The 16320-nt window shown below is 39.3% G+C and overlaps 1 pseudogene; it reads left to right on the top strand.

Moving 5' to 3' along the window:
• The first annotated feature begins 9222 nt into the window (after positions 1-9222).
• Positions 9223-10527, top strand: LOC146967582 (uncharacterized; annotated as a pseudogene).
• The last annotated feature ends 5793 nt before the right edge of the window (positions 10528-16320 follow it).

Raw genomic sequence — 16320 nt, 5'->3', positions numbered from 1 at the left:
CACCTCTGACTGTAACGTATATAGGAGCCTGATAGGAGCATAAAAAACAAAGCTTATCCTTTTGACAAAATGCACACATTTATATCACAATTACTGTTTTGTAACAATAAAAATTGTGCTACTATTGATATTGGGGGCAATTTAAATGAGAGGCAGTTACTGTAAAGTCAATTATGAAAAGAAGATTAAAAGGATTTTCATCCACACATGGTAAAATTCTATTTTGCAACTAAACACAAATCATTTCAAACATGGACTGAAAATCTGTAAAAAATGTAACAGGAGAATTCTTTGTCAAGTTTCAGGTGAAACAGCAGGAAGCTGTAGCCTATTCAGCGCTGGGTGGTCAGCCTTGAGGGCCATGTCACATGTGAGGGAATCCAACCCACCTTCTTGACAGGGCTTGCTGCCTTATTTTCCATCTTCTACATCTTCAATCTCCAATACCAAGAAGAGGCGTCACTCTTGAATTCATCCAAAGGTTAGGCTTTCTTATCTTTTCAATGGCATGCTATGTGAACTAAACATTTGCTGCTTTTTATTTTGTTGTTACAGTAATGTAAGTGAGTTACACAACTTGATTTTTACACTTTCACTATTATTTTACAGGAGATTCATTGTTATAAACGCTGAGCGAGGCACCAAAGCTGCACGGGGCAAAGTCTTGTAAAAAAAAAAACAAAAAAACTGGCAAAGCCACAAGCAAGAATTCAACCCGCATGTATCCACTCTGCTAAGAAGACTCATGGATTTTCAGTGGGACTTAATTTAGAATGGTGAGATTATTCAATCCCATCACACACACACATAAAGACACCAGCTTGTTTCATTGCTTTAATTCTCCCTCTCAATCACACCCTCTTTCTCTCCCCCTTACAGGGTTGAAAGTCTGAATTATTCTCGCTGAGTTATTTGTGTCCTTTTTCTGAACGTACACATACAACTGTTGAAACTGAATGTTTCATGCTGACATGTTTTGACTGTCTCAGGGGTTAGGTCAGGACTTTAGATATTTTTTCAGGGCTTGTGATCTTTCTTTGGATTTTTATGTTCATAGACCACATTACAATATATAGCAGATTGCAAGAAGATACGAAGGGTTACAAGGGGTTTGTGAATTTATGATTTATTTATTGCTCAACTGTCTGTAACTGCCAGTACTGCACAAAGAAAGCAGTTTGCCAGGTGCTATAATTTCTGAAATTCATCTCGTTATTATGAACCTGAATTGTGAATCATATTCACTGAATTTTCTTTTATTTTTACAAACACACAACCATGATTATGCAAAATGTTTACACTTATCTGGCTAACTTTCTAATCTGCTTTGTGGAACAGTCTCTTAGAGACTGCTTTACAGCAAATTATTTTAAGTTTCATTATCTGAAGTGTCATGTTGTGGTCAGTTTCAAGTCAGTACTTCTAAGTCTAAATACATTGTTCTTTTATTGCACTATTTTCAGCAAAAAACCTATGGGCTTTTTTTGTTTGTTTTATTTTTTAGAAGCAGAAACGGTTCGGGTCTCCTACACGGATCTATTAGTAGCGACAAGAGTTGGAGTAAAATGTCTGAGGTCGAGTATCTGAGAGGATTCATTACCCAGAGACTCACCGCCGCCTCCCAGGAAATCTTAGCGGTCGTGGGCAGAGTCGTAGCCGGGTACGAGGCGGAGGCTTCGGGCTTCAGACAAGAGACTGAGCGGCTGAGGAACCTGCTGGATGTTCTCCTGCAGCCTCGAGTCGTTCTCAACAAAACCGGTTGGTGATTCACTTTTAAATCCACGGACATCAAGTTGTGGTTTGTAGAGTTTGGTTTTAGTTTACATTATTTAGTTTATAGCAGGACATTATTCAAAGAAATAAAAAGATGGCTGCATCAGATTTTGTGAAAACGCTCATTTCCATCTGTAGTAGCTACTTGACATAAAGCCAGGTCTAAATAGACTACAACAACACTTTTTTTGGGTTACATATGAGTCAGATATAACACAATCACAATATTCATTTGAATGGAAGAATCCAGACTGACCCTAAACCATAGACTGTAACGTGGGGACAGTTGCAACATATTAAACATACATTCAATTTCACTAATTAACTTTTGATTTTTGTCTCAATTAGCAAAGTATTCATAAAAATATGCAGTCTTATAATAATAGGCTGCTATATGGTATTATTTAGTTGTTTAGTAATATTTATCAGAGAACAGTTGGAGTTTTGTTTTGCGTAGAACATATGCCTTGAGTCAATGTGCAGAGGTTAACAGTGGTAATAAAACTCAATAGCTCAGTGTGAGTCAAGAAGAATGGAACTAATATAAACATGTACTCTACTTTTGGATGATTTATTCACTGTATGATCAAATAAATTAACTTTTCTCCAATTTTCATAGGAAAATATATGTGGCTACTTTTGTCCCATAGAACAGGATACAACTAGGCTATTGATACAAATTCCTGACTCATCCCTACACTGGGACCACTTTGATAAGGGTGGAGACAGCAACCCAAACAATCAATGTTTCTCACACCAGTGAAGGACACAGAGATAAGACACCTGGTCAACAAATGTGTAGCAAAAACATCGACCGATGTCAATGACCTCAACATGAAACTGATTAAGATAGTATTTTGAGTGATGTTGCTGTATTACTTAAACTTACTTAAACCGAGATGATGAGGTCTGTTTTAACTAACATGTCCGAAATGAATAAATAAATCAAATAAATAAATATTTAATTTTAGGAAGTGTCAGGTTGAAAAAACAGGAAAACTGACATGCGTGTTCGTTTATTCCAAGAGAAGACAAACAACGACGTTCCGGTTAACTATTTATTAAACTGGATCATCAAAGGAATCAGATACAAAAAACTCAGCTGTTCAGGAAATCACAGTCTGCAAGCAGTTAGCTGCAATCACCATCCCAAGAGAGCGAGAATTCTCTGTCCTCTGCTCAAGACAAAAGCGTTACATTCATTTTTAATTATTTTATGTGTGTGTAATTAACTCTTATTGGTCAAAAACAGGTGGGGAGTGGCTGTGGTTTAAACTTAGCCCTCCCTTCGTTGGTGCCCTCTGGCTGGCACAGGTTGGTCCCATCTTCAGCACACGAACATCTGGGCCTGAAACACAACAAAAACCTCCCTACACTGGCATAACTTTTCTGTCCCAGGTGTCTGAGGGTCCAAGGCCGTAATACAGATAATTAATTCAGTGGGGCTCACAGGCCTCTCATCCTCTCCTCCCCTCGGCCTTGGAGATGTTTTGCTTTCACTGTGGCTCTGTGTGCTCTCAACTTGCCTCTGAATGAACAAACAGGTTACTGGTATTCCTTGCATTATGAATTAAGCTAAACACAAATCTATATGGTTTGCTTACAAGTTTCAGTTGTCTTTAAACTCAGTGGGTTAGTCAAAAATATAAGACACAATAGGTTAGTTAGGTTAGTTGACACTGACACATGCTGACCATGTCATTTGATAGTCAACAAAACAGTGATTCAAGCTAGGTAGGTTTAGATTAATTCATACAAAAGGTCAGGACAGTATGACAAAAATACAGCTCAAGAAAAAAGCTACTTTCATTAAAACAACTTTGTCTCAGTACAAGCAGGAGCAGATGCTGAATATGCCTTCTCTATTCTTGGTGGGTAGAGGGTCTCACTGTGAGTGTTGTCAGCATGTTTCTGATTGGAGAAATAAGGCTTGTTGCAACTGTCCCCAGTCTACCCTACATTAAAAACAGCAATAATACAACGTTTTTTAAGGAAGGAAAAACAAACAAACAAAAAAACAAGGACAGTCATCATGATTCAATTAAAAAGTGTAATTTCAAGTATGGTAAATACAGGTGCCCATTACCTAAGAAATGGGAGGTCCACACTGTATGATGCATTCAATCTAACAAGTTGCACTACGGTTTCCTTGTGGAGGTACATTACATTAAATACACAAACCTCACATTTAGAAAATCTACATGAGATGCACAGTAATGTTCAGAGTAGGCTATTTAAAATAGTATAGATATGTACAGGCCTGTCATTTCGTCATTTTAGGGGCAGGGCCACTTGGCCTTTGGTGTTGTCAATTTTTTGAGGGCACACAGGCCCAAAGCCAGGGCAGCAAGGCCATAAAATAAAACAATGATTTAATATCTCCTGTCTGGTATCTGTGAAATGAATATATAAAACAGGCTCAAGCAAACCAGAAATGGTCAACTTTAAATTAATTTATACATTTAATTTTTTGTGAGAGTCCAAGAGTCCAGTCCTATGCAGCTATGTTTTGAAATTTGTTCACTATTACACTGGGCGATATGAGAAAAAATTGTATCACAATATTGTTTTTCATATCAGTCGACATCAATATACTATCACGATTTACCCAAATCACTGTTTTGGTCAAGCTTAAATATTCCCTTATAGTCACAAGTGAGATTTGCGAAAATTTAGCATTACTTGTCAGAGTTTCAATTGGATCATGTAAACAGGACGCACCACGCATCTTTTCCTGGTCAGCCATCCGAGTTCTCCTTCACATTTTCTTCCGAGGCAAAACTCAGAGTGTTTAATGTATTAAGTCTAAGAAGTTTCGCTACAGTTTAGTTGCCAAAAAGAAACAAAAACACAAATAATAAACAAACACCTATACTAAAAAAATAATAAACTAACAGAATACTAACAGAGATCTAATCACAATGAAAGCAAATAAATTGATTGAGAATAATCAAATCTAAATACTAACTAAAATAAGTACCATTATATTAAAGCAGAAGTAAGCGATCCGGTCGTTTTGGCTAACTTTGTTAGTTAGCAGCCCCTGCCCTCATCATGGATCTATTGGTCCTCGTCCTTACGTCACCACATTCACGGCCCACACAGCCCTTCATGCCGTTCTCTCTCCTCAATGGATAAAGGTTGTAGGATACAAGGAAGTATACAAGACGTTTTCTCCTCGGCTTACAGCAGAGCAGAGTGACTGACAGACCCGTGTTTCAGACCAAACACTCTAGTGATTACCGTCGGAAGTTATAACTATTTAAGACTTATATTAACACAAATATTCCGCTTACTTCTGCTTTAATGATGCGCGATATGAAAATTTTCAACCAATACCGATAACCGATAATTTCCTAGAGACACCAGTTATGAGTGACAGTATGAAGATACTGTTGATGATGTGTTTCATTGTTTCTGCAGGTGATCAGCACCTGTTGAAGATTGAAGCAGAGGATCCTCCTGAGTTCACCTCTAGTCTGGATCAGGAGAACCCAGAGAGTCTACATGTTAAAGAAGAAAAGGAGGAACTATCGACCACTCCAGAGTTCCCCCTCACTTCTGTTCATATACAGACTGAGGATGAGAAGCTTCAGTCCCTACAACCTCATCAAAGACAAACTGAGGCAGAGCCTCCATCCAGCAGCTCAGCTGAACAGATAGAGGCCGATGGAGACCACTGTGGAGGATCTGAACCAGCCAGGAACTCAGATCAACATGAAGATCTTCAACCAGATACAGATGATGAGGTCTCAGAGTCGTCCTGTGAGACTGAAGACAGTGATGATGACTGGAGAGAAACCAGAGAACCAGAGTCCAGTTTGAACAGTGAAGCTGTTCATGTAAGTGATGAAGAATGTAACAATGGTAAGAAGTCTCACTGTAAGAAGTCTCGCCCCTGTTCAGAGAGTGGGAAAACATTTAGCACAACCACTGCTTTGAAACAACACATGAGGATCCATACAGGAGAGAAACCATTTAACTGTGCTACCTGTGGTAAACAATTTAGTCTAAGAGGGAATGTAGGGGTCCCAGACTCAGTGCTGGCACGACTGCTGACTCAGAATCCAGTTTCTAGCCACACAAGTAAAACAGTGGTAATCAGAGATGTTTTTAAGATGCTCTGGGAGCCTGCCCTATTCACCGATAGTTTTGTAAGAGAATGCTGATTGGGAAAAGGCAGTTAGAGGACATGTTGTACTACATTTATCTTTTAACTTTTATGTGGCTATCGACAATTGTACTACAGGAATTCACAAAATCTAAGAAGGTCTTTTACTTAAAGCGACTTACTCTGTAAATTGACTTAGCTATTTTTTTTTTAAGTATATTTTTTTGCCTTTTATTTGATAGCACAGTGAGATAGACAGGAAAGGGGGAGGCAGAGAGAGGGAATGACATTCAGGAAAGGTCCGCCCGCAAGGGGCCTGAACCGGGGACGCCTGCGTTGAGGACTGTAGCCTCTACATGGGGCGGCCGCTTTAACCACTGCGCCACGCACCGCCCCTGACTTAGCTTTTATTGACTAGCAAGTTAACAATTTATCTTTTTTATTTGAATTTATAGTCCTGTCCTGTCGAAAATTGACCCTAACAAGTGTGGGTAACGTAGATTCACCCACATTAAAGCAGATATCAGTGGCAGGGCCGTTTCGGCTAATGCTGTGTTCAAGGCAGGCTTTTGAAACCGTAAGTTACAGCTTCAAGTCACAACTACGACTTGGTAGCGTTCCAGGTAACCCGTAGCTCGTGTTTTTACCGTCCTGTTGTCTGTGAAAGTTCCCTATAACGGCCACTCGTAACTTCCGACCCGTGAACTCGTACCAGATCGAACTGGTATGACTTCACAGGAAGGAAAAACACAAAGTACGAGTTTCCTTGAACGCACCATGAGTTAGCAGCCCCCGCCCTTGTCAGGCATCAATTGGTCCTCGTGCTACGTCACCACATTCACGCGCATCCCTTGGCTGCACACACAGCCCTTCATGCCGTTCTCTCTCCTCATTGGATAACACTTGTATCCCACAAGGAAAATTTTCTCCTCGGGTTACAGCAGAGCAGAGTGACGGAGAGACTCGTGTTTAGGCTGAAATACTTCATGTAAGTGATTGCTGACGGAAAATAGGACTATTTAGGACTTATATTAACAAAAACATTCCACTGATATCTGCTTTAATATGAGACTCTTTTATAACCAAAAGCAAGCTCCTTGGGGTCTCCTTAAAGGACAATTCCGGTCGAATTCAACTCGGGGGTGTATTTTCCTATCATTTTAGGTCTAAAAGAATGAATCTGAAGATTTTCAGTTTAATCGCTCCTGTTTTGCGGTAGTTGCGTCTGTCCCCGCGTCCCCACGGCAGCAATGAATGGGAGTGGATGTAAGTTCCGCTGTTTAGGCTGTTTACAGCCCTCAAAGCCGCAATTTTTTTCCACAGACAGCGTCAGATGGAGACTCAAACATGCACCGAGAAGTTTATTTACTTCAAGCAAGCCGACATGTTTGTAAAACTAGATCTAATTCAAAGTCTCCCGGAGTCTCGCGCGAGACCCAGTTGCCGTGCGCGGTGTGTTCAGGAGCAGTGGGAAAAGCTACCGTTGTGTCATAAACACAGGAATATCAACTCTTTACTTGCTTCAAGTAAAAAAGACTTCTCGGCGCATGTTTGATTAGCCACCTGACGCTGTCTGTGGAAAAAAATGTACACTTCAAGCAAGTAAAGAGTTGATATTCCTGTGTTTATGACACAAACGGTAGCTCCTACTGCGCCTGAATACACCAGCACTGCAACTTCGGGCTCGCGCGAGACTCCGGGAGACTTTGAATTAGATCTAGTTTTACAAACATGCCGGCTTGCTTGAAGTAAATAAACTTCTCGGTGCATGTTTGAGTAGCCATCTGACGCTGTCTGTGGAAAAAAATTGCGGCTTTGAGGGCTGGAAACAGCCTAAACAGCGGAACTTACATCCACTCCCATTCATTGCTGCCGTGGCGATGCAGGGACAGACGCAACTACCGCAAAACAGGAGCAATTAAACTGAAAATCTTCAGATTCATTCTTTTAGACCTAAAATGATATGAAAATACACCCCCGTGTTGAATTCGACCGGAATTGTCCTTTAAAGTTTAGGAATAGTTGTACATTTTATGATTGGAGTATTGCAATTCAGGATTTAACCACTGCTAACCTTACAACCAGACATGTTGGACACACTCCACAAGTTCTACACAAGAGTAACAATGGTATTGTAGTAGCCATTTGTCAAAAAAACAAAGAAAAGTTCCAAATCCAATTTCAGATCATAAAATTTAAAGGGCCACTGCTGCACCATGGGTTGTGGTGTACGTGGAAAACATGATGTCCAAACAAATTTCACATTTCAGCAAAAACGTGGTTTATTTGACCAGAAAAGTGAGCAAATAAGGAAATTCCTCTGTGCCTCTCATGCTCTGGTAAAAACCCATTTGCCCACCCAGGTGCAGGCTGGTCCGTCACCGTCAGTCTACCTATATAATCTCAGGTGCCCCTAACGTGCCAAAACAAAAACACAAATAATAAACACCTATACTAAACAAATAATAAACTAACAGAATACTAACAGAGATCTAATCACAATGAAATCAAATAAATGGATTGATAAATCAGAATAATCAAATCTAAATACTAACTAAAATAAGTACCATTATATTAATGATGCAAGATATGAACATTTTCAACCAATACCGATAACCGATAATTTCCTAGAGACACCAGTTATGAGTGACAGTATGAAGATACTGTTGATGATGTGTTTCATTGTTTCTGCAGGTGATCAGCACCTGTTGAAGATTGAAGCAGAGGATCCTCCTGAGTTCACCTCTAGTCTGGATCAGGAGAACCCAGAGAGTCTACATGTTAAAGAAGAAAAGGAGGAACTATCGACCACTCCAGAGTTCCCCCTCACTTCTGTTCATGTACAGACTGAGGATGAGAAGCTTCAGTCCCTACAACCTCATCAAAGACAAACTGAGGCAGAGCCTCCATCCAGCAGCTCAGCTGAACAGATAGAGGCCGATGGAGACGACTGTGGAGGATCTGAACCAGCCAGGAACTCCGATCAACATGAAGATCTTCAACCAGATACAGATGATGAGGTCTCAGAGTCGTCCTCTGAGACTGAAGACAGTGATGATTACTGGAGAGAAACCAGAGCACCAGAGTCCAGTTTGAACAGTGAAGCTGTTCATGTAAGTGATGAAGAATGTAACACTGGTAAGAAGTCTCGCCCCTGCTCAGAGTGTGGGGAAACATTTAGCACAACCACTGCTTTAAAACAACACATGAGGATCCATACAGGAGAGAAACCATTTGACTGTGCTACCTGTGGTAAACAATTTAGTCAAAGACATAAACCATTTGACTGTGCTACCTGTGGTAAACAATTTAGTCAAAGAGGGACTCTTAAACAACACATGAAAGTCCATACAGGAGATAAACCATTTGACTGTGCTACCTGTGGTAAACAATTTAGTCAAAGAGGGAATCTTAAAAAACACATGAAAGTCCATACAGGAGATAAACCATTTGACTGTCCTACCTGTGGTAAACAATTTAGTCTAAGAGGATCTCTGAAACAACACATGAGGATCCATACAGGAGAGAAACCATTTGACTGTGCTACCTGTGGTAAACAATTTAGTTACAGACTGAGTCTTAAACGACACATGATGATCCATACAGGAGAGAAACCATTTGACTGTCCTACCTGTGGTAAACTATTTAGTCAAAGAGGGAAGCTTAAAAAACACATGAGGATCCATACAAGAGAGAAACCATTTGACTGTGCTACCTGTGGTAAACTATTTAGTGAAAGAGGGAATCTTAACGTGCACATGAGGATCCATACAGGAGAGAAACCATTTGACTGTGCTACCTGTGGTAAACAATTTAGTTACAGACATACTCTTAAACAACACATGAGGATCCATAAAGGAGAGAAACCATTTGACTGTGCTACCTGTGGTAAACAATTTAGTTACAGACATACTCTTAAACAACACATGAGAATCCATACAGGAGAGAAACCATTTAACTGTGCTACCTGTGGTAAACAATTTAGTCTAAGAGGGACTCTTAAACAACACATGAGGATCCATACAGGAGAGAAACCATTTGACTGTGCTACCTGTGGTAAACAATTTAGTCAAAGAGGATCTCTGAAAGAACACATGAGGATCCATACAGGAGAGAAACAATTTGACTGTGCTACCTGTGGTAAACAATTTAGTCAAAGACATACTCTTAAACAACACATGAGGATCCATACAGGAGAGAAACCATTTGACTGTGCTACCTGTGGTAAACAATTTAGTCAAAGAGGGAAGCTTAAACAACACATGAGGATCCATACAGGAGAGAAACCATTTGGCTGTCCTACCTGTGGTAAACAATTTAGTCAAAGACATACTCTTAAACAACACATGAGGATCCATACAGGAGAGAAACCATTTGACTGTCCTACCTGTGGTAAACAATTTAGTCTAAGAGGGAATCTTAACAAGCACATGAGGATCCATACAGGAGAGAAACCATTTGACTGTGCTACCTGTGGTAAACTATTTAGTCAAAGAGGGACGCTTACAAAACACATGAGGATCCATACAGGAGAGAAACCATTTGAATGTGCTTCCTGTGGGAAACATTTTAGACATCGAGTGAGTTTTAATAATCACTTAAGACTCCACACACAGGAAGAAACCATTTAGGAGTGTATGTAAACTCAGGACTGTTACTGAAGGCAGCAGCAGTATATGTGAGGCTGCAGTTATTGAACTGTAACAGGCTCAAGACATTGTGAAAATGAATTTCACATGTAAAATATTTTTGTTAAAGTTCATGATTTTAAAATTGTATGAAATGGATTGTTCATGAAATTAATACTACAAATAAATGAGAGCAGTAAGTGAGGCTCCAGAGTTGCTGGTTGAGCTGAACTATAACAGCTCATTCCAACACAATAAACAGTGTTATTGTTTTTTATCAAATTGTTGAAAATTATGTAAAAAATCACTTTCTGGTATAATTGTACTTGTTTTTTTGTTTTTTTTACTAAAGAAACGGATTTATTTTAAATTGGAATACCATTTTTTTTCTGAAGTTTTGGGTTTAATGTTTAAAGGAGCTGTATGTAAGAATGTGGCCCAAACCGTTGCTGCAATTAAATTCAAAACACAGCAATTTACGCATGGTGAGTCCATCTCATTTGTCAGTGTTATAAATAATGTGTTGTGTATAGTTGTAAGAGGAGCAGCTGGGCAACAAGAATATGCTGGGATTTTCTGATAACGACTACTGCTGCTAACAATTTGATTTGGTTATTTTATGGAATTTTGAAAATTTTGAAATACTGTATATGGTTGTGTGTTGCTGTGTCTGTCATTAATAATAAAATGCTCCAGTGATAAAAGAACAATAAGGTGTGGAAGATGTCTGCATTTCTACAAAGGGAAATAACAAAAAATCTTAACTGTCCCGTTTTAAACTACCAGCCTATCATTCAAGTACCTGATGGGTCCCTTATCACTCTGCCCTGTCCATACCAAGGTAAACACTACGGTCAAACCACACAACAGAAAGTAGTCCAAAAGAACATTCCCTAAAACCAAACAGCTCACAAAAATACAATTCATCTTGCATTTATTTATTTATATTTTTGATTTTTGAGGATTGTAGATGTTCAGTCTCGGTGCTTACATGGACGGGGGACGGGTGGGGGGCGTTGATTTATGAACCTAATATTAGGACTACAAGCTTTCTATGAGGAAACATTAAGCAACTGGTTCGACATTATATGACTCTCCCCTCCTCCTAGAGGACAGAGAACAGAGGTGAGGCCGTGTCAAACCATTTGTAGATAGATATAAGTTATTGACCTTGTTCTTGGTGCTGCCTGGCTGCTCTCTTCACAGCCAGTGGTGATGCTCATCCGCCTCCACACCTCTCTGGTGTTGTAGTGCTGCAGCTGCAGCTCTACTTCACTGTCATCGTCCTCCTTCACCTGCTTTAATCTCCTCTGCTCTCACCACTCATGTAACAAGTAGCTATTAGATTATGTCAATTACTAGTTTCCGGGTCAAACAAATTTTGTAGTTATTTTTTACTCCACTACACCTTCCAAAGGGCTCTTACTTTGAAGGTGAGGAATTTGTTTTATTTTACTTTGAATAATGTAGAGGTTATGTTCTGATAGACAAAAGTTAGAAATAAAGAGAGATTCACTTAGTTTTTAATGTTTGCTGAGTTTACAACTACTGTAGGCTACTAGAATTCATAAATGACAAAAAATAATAGCCATCAAACTTGAGAACACATTACAGCATGATACAGCAATCAGGGTTGGGAGGGTTACTTTAAAAATGTATTCCAGTACAATTAGCCTACAAGTTACCTGGTAGAAAATGTAATTAGTAACTTACTCTAAGTACCACTAACTTTTTTGTATCCTGATTACGTAACGCCGTTACCGTTACTCCCCAAGCCTGACAGCAATTCACCGATCTTCTGCCCTCTAGGCAGTTATATTTTGTTCAACAGTATTTTTGTTATTGGTCTGGCGCCCTCTACTGAGTGTAATTGCATAGTTTTTTGTTTAGCCAAGCTAGGACACTAAGCTAATGCTATCCTGTTGTGCCCATAGACAGGTTGTGCCTGAGGAAGCATTGTCCGTAAGTAAAATTGTTTTTGTGCAGTTCATGTATAATTTTGAACGATTTATGTTACGCTGATTTATACATATTTTGTCTTTGTCTAGTTTCACTCCATGTTTGCATACAATAAAGGAGCTTGGAAATTAGCATCCTGACTCTTCAGTGAATTGGAGTTTGGCTAGCTGTCTAATTGAGGTTGTTACACCTTAAGGAGGACAGTATAACCGATAAAGATGACCTTTGAAATGGAGTAGGCTACAGTATTTTAACTCAAGTTAAAACTTTGAACAACGTTACTGTCACTTCCACTGGAATCATATTTGACCAAGAAGATCTAATGACAGAACGTTATGTCCATCTCTGCTCACCGATCAGCTCCACAGGTTCCTACCTCAAAACGATGACTGGAAAGTTGTTTGTTCTAAACTTTTAGCATTGGAATCATCACAATCTATTGAAACAAGCTTCTTCTCTGTGAATTGAACGCAGGTGCTTTACATTGACCATTAGCTGATCAACACCGCTCTCTGCTGGGCAACAATGACTGTTGACCCTGCATGGATAAGTAGTATAGACCAGTGGTTCCCAACCTGGGGTCCGGGCCCCCCTAAGGGGGGCGTCAGAGATTTCAGGGGGTCCACAGAGCTTTGTCTGTTCTGAGGTTGTGAGGTTATCAAAATTATAGGCTATTTGTGCATATTGAAATTTTAAAATCCCAATAACACACCCAACTGGATAATCAAAATCATGTATAAACACAAACCAAAAACCTAGGCTACATCCTACCTGCTTATAGGGAAATTATAACAACAAAGGAAAATGGACAGAAAGATAAAATAAAAATGAAACGAAATAAAATAAAACAAAATAGAATAAAAAGGATCAGAAGAATGGATTCAAAATGTAGGCTATATGGCACTCCTCATTGTAAGAACATACCCATGGCAGGGCTCCACTTTTTATCAACTCTGTTGATCTTAGTAAATAAAAGTTTGCATCACATTATTCTTTTGATGTGTCTGTGCAGGCAGGGGTTGTGGATGGAGGGGGGGCCTGGCCTGTCTTCGACAAAAGGCAGGGGGGGGGGGCTTCAAGGAAAAAAGGTTGGGGACGATGGATGGAAGACGTGGTCACTGTTTAAAGGACTGTTTTGTTAATCTGCAGATCACTTAAACTCGTTTCAGTTTGAGGTTGAACATTGAATCATAAACCTACATTTTCAAGAAGTATGTACCAACCTAAAGCAAAATGAAATACCATTCATGGTTAAAATAATACAAATGTTAGTCTTTTAGCAGAGAGCTCATATTTGCTGTTTCCGTTGTTTAACATGAACGCAGCATGTTGTACCCATGGTAGCTGGTGTGAACACAAGAACTGAGATGCTGTGTCTGAGTTTATATGAATCATAAATCTTGTGTTGTCGGCCGCCAGGTCCAGCTGACAAACAAGATTTATGATTGCTATTTATTTAATGTCAGAGTAAGTCTAAGTGAATTTAAAATGTATTAACAGCAATGTGTAAAACTAAATACAGAAGAAGTGGAGATGAGTGGGATGAATGAGAGTGGGTGAATTCCCTTACAGGAATGTATTGTTATAAATGAATAGAAGCAAATAAGATGAAAGACTGATTTAACTGTTTGATTAATGTTCTAAGTTTTCACATGAACCTTGTTGTGTCTCAGCAGGGACACTTGAGGGTGCTGTGGTCAGCGTTTCATTGGCCAGGAAACATTACGTTTTTATAAAACTAATTTAGGATTATCACAGCCTCTTTGCAGTGTGTTGTTGTATGTCTTTGTAAAATTGAAGCTCCGTTTTTCTCCTTTAAGTTGTTTAAGATAAACCACTGAAGTCCGGTATCCAACTTGAAATGACAATTTAAAAAAACTAAAACAGCCTTTTTAAACAATATGTTTAGATATGAAATATATTCAGTTCATCAAAAATATAATGCTTGAATATATTATTAAGGGCGATTATGAGCTCAGGCAGCAACAATTGTTAACAGCTGTCCATCAAATGATATCAGAGTGCATCCATGACAGATAATAGACTGAGTGACCTCTACTTAGCAGCCCTTAATTTAGACAACTTGAACTTGACTTGACATTAACTCATAAGCCCTGAGATTTTACCATCTGTTGCATTAAAGATTAGAGCCAACTGTAGCTGCAATCCGCTGCATTCACTCGGGCTTTCTGAGACTCATGAGGAGGTGATGGTCAAAATGTCTGAAGCAGTTATTCAATCAATATACAAACACATGGCTGGTATAAAAAAAGGCAAGTGAAAGGCCGCGGTGATAATCTGCATTGCATCACTATCCACGAACTGACTCTCATTGTCCTTTTGAGGACAGTCTCTAAGAATATCTCACTCCTGATTAACTCCCCAGAGCAGCTCATGTCTGAGGTGGAGTCAGTGTCAGTCACAGGTTCATTGGTTGCTTGTTCATGATTTAGCACCCCTCTTGTCAGTTTACGGCCGTCTAATCTTCCTCTCATGACACTGACGGAAGATTTAAACATGACTGACAGTTTGACGACCTCAGTCCTCTCAAAGCTGGAGGAGATATTGACTCGTTTTAACGTCCTGTCACCTTATTTACACTTTATGGCTTGAAACATCAGGCCAGCAGACAGTTCTGACAATGCCACTGGACACTCAAAGAAGGCCAGAGCCAATAGTTGATCCTCTTTCATAAAATTATTAATTAGGCTATGTTGTATCCTTGTAGATCTAACATCTGGATGTTAAAACTTAGATATTGCCCAAGCAGAACTCTAACTCAAGAGAAAGGCATCATAGATCAAGTTAGAGAGAATCTAATGGGAGATATCAGTGGGAGTCATGTAGCATTAGCATTTTTACTTTGTATTTAATACAGTAAGTATACATTACAGTGAAGTAAAACATCCTAACTGAACCAAAGACAAATATTTTCTACCTGGCTAAAAGGAAGCTGTCTTTTTTATTACCAGGAAATGAATTATTTTACCCAGGATTTATTGTACCAGTATAAGATAGTCAAGAACTGAACTGCTTTGTGCAGCAGGTTCATGTAGATTTTATTCAGACTTCATAGTCTAGTTATGTCTAAGCCATACAGTAGTTAAAGTCTGTGTTTGTGAATGCACCCCCTGTTCTGACAACTCGTGAGCTGCACAAAAGCACTGGACAGACTGATGACCTGCTGTGTATTATTCGTTTAATTTCCCCCAAATGTTTTTCGTTGATCAGGTTTTTTGTATTTTATGTTTTTTTTTAATACTCCATACTTTATGCTAAGCTAGGCTAACCACCTCCTGGCCCAGCTCTGTACTCAATGCACATACATGAGATTAATATTGGTCTTCACAGCTCTTGGGAAGCACAGAAGTGTTTCCTAGAGCCTTGTGAATTACCTATGTCTTACAATTAATGCCATCTAATTTCATAGTGTCTCCTTATCTATTTTTGCATTCTTCCAGACATTCATCTTCATTATATTGTAGTGTTGTAGTCTATGTGATACTCAACCTGAGGTGTGGGTATACTGAAATATGCCTTTCCAGTGGGTGAGTACTTGAGTTACTCAGGTATACCCACTGTAAATGCATTATATTTCAGGATATACCACAACGACAAAACCAAATCTATAGGCTATGTGATGCAGGTATACACCGGGCGTACCCACACTACAACAAATTAGACCACACCACCACTGGCCCCTGGTAAGAGAGAGCCCCGAGGCTCTGACACAACTGTCAGCTCTCTGTAATCTCAGAGGGAATTCCTGTGGAGGGATTCATCAGCTATGTTTTTTTTTTATTTCATAAGCCTGTCAAAGCAGTTGTGTGTGTTGTGTAGAATGTTTCA

This window comes from Trachurus japonicus, chromosome 19 (assembly GCF_045865225.1).
Source record: "Trachurus japonicus isolate A0001 chromosome 19, Traja_1.0".
Lineage (NCBI taxonomy): Eukaryota > Metazoa > Chordata > Actinopteri > Carangiformes > Carangidae > Trachurus > Trachurus japonicus.
The sequence above is the reverse complement of the archived record's forward strand: the minus strand, read 5'-3'. Positions and strand labels throughout refer to the sequence as shown.